The sequence below is a fragment of the Pteropus vampyrus genome, unplaced genomic scaffold (assembly GCF_000151845.1).
Source record: "Pteropus vampyrus isolate Shadow unplaced genomic scaffold, Pvam_2.0 Scaffold315, whole genome shotgun sequence".
In the NCBI taxonomy this organism is placed as follows: Eukaryota; Metazoa; Chordata; class Mammalia; order Chiroptera; family Pteropodidae; genus Pteropus; species Pteropus vampyrus.
This window is the reverse complement of record NW_011889096.1, coordinates 726702-737089: the sequence shown is the minus strand read 5'-3', so window position 1 is coordinate 737089 and position 10388 is coordinate 726702. Positions and strand designations below refer to the sequence as shown.

Genomic DNA, 10388 nt, shown 5'->3' with positions numbered 1-10388 from the left:
AAAGGACTGACGGGAGGCCGGAGCCGCAGACGAGCAAATCACTTGCGGATGGCTCAGACTCCCCAGATTCTCAGTAAAATGCGTGTAAACGGAATGCGATTGCCTCGCATCCATAAGTGATGGGTTTCACGTTGTCGGGGGCGTGGCCCTTCCGTCTCTTCAGCCAGGGGCTTGAAGGATTCATTTCCCCATCGCTGCCTTCCTCAGAAGCCAGATTTCAGATGCAAACAAACCTCACGCTCGCTGAATTCAAAACGCCGCTATGAAAAGCATCTCTCAGACTTCAGTTTCGCGGGGAGCATGCAGGCGTCACCCAACCTGTCAGTCACCGGAGATGAGGGTGACATGCACTTGGCTGGGGCTGGGCGTAATTAACATGAATCGAAAGGCAAACCAGCCCGGCCGAAGAGAGAGATTAAAATCCACCCTCTCGTTTCAGAATCGATTTCCTCCGTGAATAGAAGACATTTATCCTCATCTCCCCAGGCTTCGTCGTGCTGTCTTCCTGTGTTTATGGTCTCCCAGATTCCAAAAGACCCTCCGCAGGATTTATGTCCAGATTCCGCCAACATCACGAAGCCGCCTGAAACTTTCTGTTCGGAGATGTTTCTGAGTGCCTTTTCTGGGGTTCGCTTTATCTGCAGCACCCCCCAAATCCAAGTCTCCCCTTCTTATTGATTCGCTCACTTTTAATTTCCTGCAGTGAGAACCAAGAGATTAATGGGTAAAAATTATTTTAAAAATGGAAGCAATGGTAAAGAGACGGCCATGGCTTGTGCGCTGTTAGGGTCAGGAGCGGTCTGAGCTGTCGTGACCAGGGCTTTGCCTGGCTGTCGTCTGGACCACGGACACAGGTGCACACATGTTAACGGCCCCTTGGTTTGTGGCCTAATTCACAGTTAACCTTCAAAACTGTCTCCCTGGGCTTGCGAAGAATTTTATTTGTGGTTTTATTCTTATTGATTAGATCTAGCTCATTAATCATGGTGTTTAATTTTGCCCCATTTTTCCAGCCGGGATGGTATAAATGACAGTCTGACTGTGATGACTGCTTGAAGCTTCTAAGTGGATGTTTTTTTTTTCTCTCCAAGTGTGTTGCTATGTTATTTGGTGCATGCGAATTTAGATTTCACATAAAACACCATTTTTTTATCACCACGCAAAAATACCCTATATCTTAAAGATATCTGTATGATATTAATATAGTTACACTAGTTTCGCTCTGTTTGATCATTGCCCCATTACCATTTTTATATAGAGCATTTGGGTCCACACATTTTAGATGAAATAGGGCATCTGCTTCTCTTTTCTCATTTTTATACCTATATTTTGAATGAATATGGAAAGATTTCTTCTAATCCTGATTGGAATTCTTCTTATCTTTTTGAATTAAAAAAGAAAAAGACCACCTTTACAATTTCACTATAGTCTAGTATAATTAAGATACTGCCTATAGTGCAATTTCTATCTGTATTCTTCTTAGAAATGTGTAAAATCATTTCTTAATCATTCATGTTTTCTGAACTTTAGCTCTCTATATGGAATTCTGCCCAACTTCTTCAAGTTTCCAGAATGCTCATATTTTTTTATAGCTGAGTCTATTCTGCATTTTAAGCCATCTTTTGAAGTTTAATTTTTAAATAGTTACAAGATAACTTAAACAGAAACAATAGCTATCTACTTATAGCTTAAGAAATCCCATTACAATAAATAGTCGTTAATCATTATCATCGAAACAAATAGCAAAATATCCATTAGTCAGTTTTTTACTTTGTGCATGTGTCTGTATTTGTTTATGTGGAAACGCTGCCCTATTTCATCCTCACTATTGCATCAAATAGGACGGAATGCATTGTTTAAAAAAACTAAATTTAATAATTAAATTGGAACATCAGTTGGGGAAGTCTGTTAATAAATGTGTTTCTTTTTACATAACAGCTATGACTCATGATAAAGTGCTTTTTCTTCTTTGGCTCCAAATTAGATTAATAAAATTGCTATTTCGTTTATACCCTAGAGCTTATCATATAAAGTGGAAATACATTTTGAAAACATGGAGGAAAAAAAGTTCTAACCAGTGTCTAGCACAGTGTTACAATGTGTTCATACACATCTGGTAAGTCGTTCCATTGCTAAAGCAAGGAAGAATACTACAACATGTGAAAATCCATAAAAATTATAGGCCGAGGGAGAACTAGAAAACTCCCAAAAAATTTTGGCTGGACTGCAAGTCCCTGTCTGCTTCTCCCAGTCATGAGTTGAATATTTTCCAATTAAGAATAGTTCTGTGTTACCTTTCACACTGAGATATAATATAATTAGAATTGGCTTTCGTGCATGCTGGGAGGTTAGAAGTCGATACTCTTTCATGTTTTTGTATCCAAAGTATCTCTTTCCCTCTCTCCCTGGTGCCATCTTTGTCGTGAATTGAGAGACAGTAGTCGTGTGCATTTTCTCCTCAAAGCTCCGTCATTTCCCATTAATCGTCATGTCTGTTTTTGTGTCTGTAACATACTGCTGAAGTATTGTTGTAATTACTAGTGGTGTAAGTTCTCAGTATATTCTTATTCATCAAGATCATCTCACCGGGTCTTAGTGCTTGTCGTTTCTATTGTAGTTTATCGCTGACGTTGATTTTCACAGAAACCCTGCGTTAGCTTTGATTCTGTTTTGTCGATTCCAGAGATAAATTTGAGACTTGACGCCTTTATATTCTAAGCATTTAAATAAAGATATTAGCGCGTAGGGTGAGCGATAGATCCTTGAGTCCACTAAAAATCATTCAATGTGTTAATGTTTAAAAAATAACTGAAAATTTAGATATATGCACTAACGAGCATAGTAAAAAAAAATCTATAAAAAGGTTCTTTATTCCGTAATCATAGTATAACATTTATGTTTTATTTACTTGATTTTAGTAAAATATTGATTTTGAGCTTGCAGTTTTCCAGCTTGCCTTGTTGCATTTTTTTCCCCACGAAACAGCGTTTCCTTAACTTTTGAAAGAAAAACAAACAAAAAAAATTGACGAAGGAGCAATTCGTCCACTTTTAGATCTGGATTTGAGCTTTATAATTTCCCTGTTGGGTAACTGATCCTTCAAAGTAAAATTACTGGCAAAAAAAAAAGCTATTCTTGGGAAAAATGAGATGGGTGGGATCTGCCGAAAAAACACGGCTCTCGACAGCCATCCACTGGGCTGCGAGCCTGTGACTTGGAGGAAACTGTTACTGTGTTTGCCACCCTGAGCACACGCACAGATGTCCAGCATGTCATGGACGTCGTAGGACTTGACGAGCGAAGTTGGATGCTGATGTCTTTGTGTGAGTTAGGGCGACATAGCGGCAGAGAATGATGGATTCTCCTGACCCAAAGCAGCTGGAACATCGTCATCTTGCTGGTGGCAAACGCCACGCTGACGTCGGACTTGGGTTTCGTGATGGGTCTCCGTGCAGGAAAACGGCTGCTTCGTAAAAGCTACCGTGTCCTGTGACCATTATCTTTGGACTTGCTACTGGACTCATCACCTCAAATTAATTCCTAATGACAGATACTAATCTTTACAAACTTGTGACCAGCAAGTGGCCGTCCCCTGAATTACTGAGCTATGCAGTTTTTCTTCAAATATTTGAAGGCATTAGAGTAAGAATTTCTGATAGGTTCCGAGAATTTTGGGGGGAAAAGAACCATCTTTTTGTTTTTGTTTATTTGTTTTTTAGTCAAGGCAACCCTTGGTTGACCTCGCAGATTGCAAGGACCTTGTCAGCTTACAATCCCTTATTTTTTTATTTTTTTACGGCTACAGCATCTGGTCTTCTTAGGTGGTCTCCCATTCAAGCACTAACCAGGCCCGACCCTGCTTAGCTTCCGAGATCAGACGGGATCGGGCTTGTTCGGGGTGGCACGGCCGTAGACCCGTCTTTTGTTTTAAAGGACGTTTGACATTACTTTCTTCTGCATGTTGATTTTAAAATCATATATTCCAAGTCATAACATAAATAATATGGAGAAAATATATGGACGGTGCAATTTTGTGGAACTTAAATATTCTACCACATGGGATACTGTGAGATTTAGTATGTAAACAAATGAAGGTCATTATTGTCCACATCGCTGTGTATACCACCTCCCTAGTTGATTTATTATCACTACAAATTATTTAGCTGATTTTTTTGGAATCCACATATATTCATATAAATGTGTGGTGTTTCTTAAATAAGCATTTTAAATTTTAAAGATGACATTACAAAACTTACTGACTTCATAAAAGTCGGTTTAATTGTTGACTGCCATTAAATTTTTATGGTTATTTTCCTGAAAATATAGTGTATGGCACTTTTTACCAGGTGGTAGAAAATGTTCTTCCTTTTTTTTAACATTTTTTTCTGTAACGTTTCTAATGAAATGTTATGTGCTCTGTGGTTTGATTTTTAACTCTCCAAACAGCTATACTATCATCCGTTTTTCTTTTCATTCTCTACATTTTCGTGGGCAAGGGAGGTTCGTCTTGGTTCAATCTGGCATTTAACCACGCCTCCTGTAAACTTTATTATCTCAGAGTGGAGCAGGTAAGTTCCTATAGCAAGTTTAGGGTGAGAAGTTGTAAATCTAGCATTCTTTAAGTGGGCGTGTTCTTTTCTAGTACCCATGGGAGATAGTCCGCCTTTCTATAATGTGTTTATTTTCCATAATTTGATCTTTATCACATATTGCATTACAGAAATGTTGCATGTTCACTGCAGAAAAATAATGTAATAAAAATAGATATTATTGATTTTCCTTACATCGCATCGTCGATGTGAATTATAATTACTATAACATGTAATAAACATGTAAATCTAACTATTATGCATTTTGTGTTCCCATGCAATATGTTTCGTCAGTAAGTATTTTTGTTATTTTTGATTAGGATGGTTTGGTATAATCATGACACAATGCATTAAATCAACACTCCATGTTTAGGGAGTTTGTGTCCAGCTGTGAGTGTTATAATTACATTGAAATAAAATGCCAGCTATCCAAGACAGTGGGGATTCTTTGTTCTTTCCTTGAAGGAATTTTTGAAAACTGCTTTGAGAAGTACTAATTATTAAAGGGAATCGCGGGCACATTTAATTTAAACCAAAGGTATCGTGAAGGACGGAGATCATAGGCAGAACCCAGGAGGGGACATTCGAAAACCGAGTTTTAAAATGATGCGACTTATCACACGTACAATATTTAAAAACTTAACATATGTAGAGAAGGCATAAAATTATTTATATAATTATTTCTGGGTTTTGTAATGTTGAACTTTATGACTTTCTGTCCTTAAAATCCTGATGGTCGATTGAAGTATTTTATGCCTCATCCATTTATTTATTCTTCAAAATGTAAAAAGGAAAGCTTAGAGAAGTTCAGGTTTTGTCAGCTCTGGCGGGAAGAAACGGGTCATTTTTACGTTTTCCGGAGTTCTACCATTTTCTTTGCCCTTGATAAACATGTGTAAATCTCGTTTACATTTCATATGTTAATTCTAACATGAATGCCAGGAATGCCGACACCGTGATCAGAAGCTGAAATTACAACCTCCCTGGGCAGGTCGTCGCCAGATGCCCTTGGACGAAAATGCCATCGCCACGAAGGGACCCGCTTGAGTCCAGTTTTTTTCATACACAGAAGTCGGCCGTAAACCTTCTGAGTCTCCGTGTCTTTGTTTTGACCTGCGTTCCCTGATTGCATAGACGACTCTAAGTTAAAAACTCGCTTTTCGAACTTGCGAAGGCATTGCGGGTCTGTCTTCTCGACGCCGCATTGGGTGGATATTTAGACGAGCCTCGGGTTTTCAAACCCTCAAAGTCATGAACACCGGACTGAGGCCTTCGCTTCCCTCCCCGCTCCCCACCTCCCTGCTCTGCCCACCTCCGAGATCTCTCCATCCTCTCTCTCCTTCGCCCTCTCTCTTCCTGTAAGATCCACTCTTAAAATTTCAATTTTTCTTCAGGACATAGAAATGATTTTTCCTCCTAATCTTTCAGTAATATTCTCTGCGTTTTTTTTTTTGTTTTTTTTTTGTGAAGACAGGTATTTGACTTCGTGGATGCGCCGTCTTTTCTCATTTTGTCCATTTTTCTCTTCAATCATTTTCTTCTTTTTGATCGACGTATTGACAAATGCACTGTCTTTTATAAAGAGGTCTGACTTACTCTGTTTTTCCAATTCCCTCTATATTTAAGAATAAAGAAAGTCTAACTGACTCTATTTTTTTAATTCCCTCTATATTTAAAAATAATCATCCATCATATTTCAAATTTCTACAACTATGTCCTGTTTTGATTCCTGGGATTTCATAGAAAACTGTTCTTGATTTAAGATGAAATAATGGCTTGGAATTTTCTAAGAACACAAAATAAACGCTAAATTTCTTGCTCGTGACTAGGTGTACTCACCGTCTTTTAAAACTTTTTTTTTTTTTTCCCTCATTTTAGTCTCCCTTGTCCTGGTCTTTCTGTGAAATGAGCGGCTACTTTTCCTTATGTGTTAAAGAGGAAATCGGTGTTCGTGACTCGCATGGAAAACGACGATGGGAAAACATGACGACAGTTCGTGATAAACATAAAAAATAAATGTAAGTGATACAGGACAAAACAGCGTCAGCAGCAGAGACACATTCGACAGGCGGTCAGCTGATGCGTGTCACCACACCTCCTGTCGGTCTCAGGAGGCCTGGTGAGCAGCGCGTCACGATCTGCAGAGGCAGTGAGGTCCGTATCTTCGCTGCCAACACAGTCACAAGGTGGTCTACGAGGCGAGCATGAAACTCGTGGTGGAGCCCAGAATGGGAGCGGAGGTTAAGGACGCACAGGGACAGCCTTCCAGGTCTGCGTTCCGGCCTGCGAACCTCTGAAGTCTGAGCCTTCCCCAGGGGCCACCGGGTCCCAGCCCGTATCGCCTACAGATGCCGCTTTGACGAGCGGCCACACTACCGAAAGCCGCAATCACACAGTGTTCGCCCCAGCCCGAGTCTCGAGGTCACCCGTGGAAGTGTCCTCCGCCTTCAGATGCGTGCGCATCACCTGTCGCGACACAGCCACGTCTTCGATGCCTCGGGGTCCGCGAGCCCTACGCCCTGGGGTCAGCGTCGCCTGCATTTTCTGCAGGCGGTCGCATCCACGGCACGTGTCCCGCGAGGCCACGCCACCGTGCGCGTGCCGTGGGAACAAAGCAAACACAGCCGTCCCCTCGAACCAGGTCTCGTTCCGCCGACTGTGCGATGAGGCGTGTTTGCAAGTCTGCAGGGAGAGCCGTTCCCGCCGGTCCCCGGACGCGGTGTTGGTGGCCGCTCCTCTGCGTAATCAGCACACTTGTTCGCTCCTTGTGTGGTCAACGAACGCTGAAGCCGGTCACACATTGGAAAAGACATGTTTTCATAAATTTTTGAGAACGAGAAATTCGATTGGAAAAACAGCTAAACTCATGAAGCTCCCAGGCTGCTCTCCTGCACAATCTCCAGTTTTCTGGAAGGTGTTAAATGAATCCCCAGCAGTCTAAAAGGTTCGCTACGCTCAAACTTGCCCATCATTACAGGTGCTTTCATGTGCGCTCGAATCATCAATAGCATCGATTCCCTGACACAAAGCGGATGGTTCCCGACGGCTGAGTTTCGTAAGGATCCTCTTTTATTCAGACGTCCCCAGGGCCCTGTTTCACTCACGACCTCCTCGAATGCTTCTGGGACTTTCTGCAATGTAACGTTCCAGCCGCACGGAGTAGAGACGGCGTTGTGACCTGCGGTCCTCAAAACACATCGACGCTGCTTCTCCGCCAATTGTGTCTTTCCGAGATGCTCTGAGCCTCGCTTAACGAATCCCCTGTATTCTTGCTCCAGTACCTTCTCTCTCCTTCGTCTGCTTGCCTTCTTTGCGCCCACAGGCTAAGTGTACTGCACGTGGCACCTGACACCAGCAGATCATGCTACTGTTCTCTCATATGTTAAGGACATTCTGGGGACAGGCACGTATCCTTCCCAGGGAGGTATCCACATGCAGAGGGCACTCGGTCTGACTCCTCAAAACAGAATTCAGGTAGCGACCCCCACCCCCCGCCACTCTGTTCTTCTGAGGGGTCTTGACAGGCGAAGACACTCGTGAGGTATTCTTCTCGGTAACTGCATTTCAGCATTTTTAATAATCGACCGCGTATTTGTGTGCATTCATTTCACTCTATACAATTTGTGAACAAATTTCACAGTAAGGGGTAAAACGGGAGTAGATTATCACAGCTGCCTGTGCCTTATGAAATTTTAAGGCAAATGTATCACAGCGACAGTCTGTTTAAAGCTCTTGAATTTTAGAGAACCCCTCCAAAATATAAATAATACATAATATATAAAACAGCTTAATTAATAATTACTTTATCTTTCACAAACTAGTTAGAATGCTGATTTTTTTTCCACGTGCTCTCTCGTCATATAAATGTGTCACATAGCTAACTGTCCCAAATACTCTTGTTAATAGAGAAACTGGAATCTGATTTCAACGGTCCGTGGACAGATTTCTTTATTCTACTTAGAGTTTTCAATTTAAAAAAATGTACGTATCCGAGTCTTGACCCCAACTCAGCTGCACAAAATAAGTAGATTTTAATAAATGAAAAATATTTTTCACTTTATTTGAATTCACCTTTATTTTTATCTATCTATTTTTTCCACAGAAATATTATTTTAAACTATATTGTTAAAATCCTTGCTCGCTTTTCCGTATGAGGTCATGCTAACATACGACGAACATTCCGCGGAGAAGCAGCCGGAGCAAACGGAGGGACGAAGTTATTGAGATTCCAAAGGGGACTCCCCCAAAGATGAGTGGCCGGTGAAGTCACTGGTTAGTTCCGTTTAAGTGGCGTGTCAGTTCTCAGTCATTCGTTAGTCAAATCCAGCTTTATCTGGTGAAATAAACGGCCTGAGCAGGGTTATTTACTGACTATACATATAAAAGACAACAAGTAAATGACATAGAGAATGATCATTACGAACCCTTTATCAAGCTCTTTAGCTCCTAACTGAAGGTAGGTTATGTGATATTTATCTTTCTATAAAATATATTGGCCTTTGAGATCACAAGTTTAACAACGGTACCCACTAAATTGTCATTAGTTTAAGCTCAGTTCTCAGCCATTCGTTAGTCAAATCCAGCTTTATCTGGTGAAATAAACGGCCTGAGCAGGGTTATTTACTGACTATACATATAAAAGACAACAAGTAAATGACATAGAGAATGATCATTACGAACCCTTTATCAAGCTCTTTAGCTCCTAACTGAAGGTAGGTTATGTGATATTTATCTTTCTATAAAATATATTCGCCTTTGAGATCACAAGTTTAACAACGGTACCCACTAAATTGTCATTAGTTTAAGCTCACTTGGAATTACTAACATATGCTAATATATTAGTATATCATTATCACATGTAATATACTTTAATATTTAACACCGTCTAATCGCATTTTAATTACATTTCAACTTTAAAAGTGGTGAAGGAGTCGCACGCCCGTGAGTTGTAATTTTACTCGTGCACATGAAGCTGGAGAATGCACCGTTTCTGACATTTCTGGGTTAAGGATGTAAGAAGGGGAGAAAGGCCATCGCAGTAGATACGTGTGAGGAGGAATGTGATCCTTGCACGTGGTTCGTGCACTCCGGGGACAGAAAGCTGGACCAGGTCTCTGGTCCTCGTGACGGCGAAGGCACTGTGAAATGTCACGTCAATGAAACTGGTCTCACAGCCGTGCTCAGGGCTCCACGTGAAACAGGATCGGACAATCTCTCTGGTTTGGGGCACGCCACCGTGGCCGAAAGCCCCGGTTTGTGTCCGAGCGTTCACAGAAGCCAGGGTGACACGGGAAGGGTACCCAGTGTGACGTCGGGGCCTTGCGGAGGCGGCACAGCTTGAGTATGTCCACGGTCTGTGTCAGAGTCCATCTTCTTCCAACTCTTGTTGATTATTATTATTATTATTATTTGCATTATAAAAATGAGCCTTGCTCAGGCTTATTTGCAACTTCTCCCGTATTGATTTAGCCACCACCTTGTAGCAGGATGAGGCTCCGCATCCAGCTCGCCTGGGGCTGGACACGGTTCTCTGCAGCACGCTAGGAGGAGGAGCTGGGTGTCGCCCGACCCCAGGCCCAGCGCCTCGCGGGAACTGGGAACCCGCGCGGGGAGCGCTCGCCTGTCCCGGGACTTTTCCCCACGTGGTTGGGGGGCTCCTGCTGGGCTGGAGGGACCCTCTGGGAGGGCAGAGGGAGAGCACGCGGGGTGCTGGACAGCGGCCCCGACTGTGCACGCGGGACACACCGCGTGCTCGGGGTGCTGATGTGCACGCGGCCGCAGGCGGAGCGCCCCGACCCC

At 42.3% G+C, this 10388-nt stretch overlaps 1 pseudogene; it reads right to left on the bottom strand.

Moving 5' to 3' along the window:
• Positions 1 to 3796: 3796 nt before the first annotated feature.
• Positions 3797 to 3915, bottom strand: LOC111730467 (annotated as a pseudogene).
• Between the last annotated feature and the right edge of the window lie 6473 nt (positions 3916 to 10388).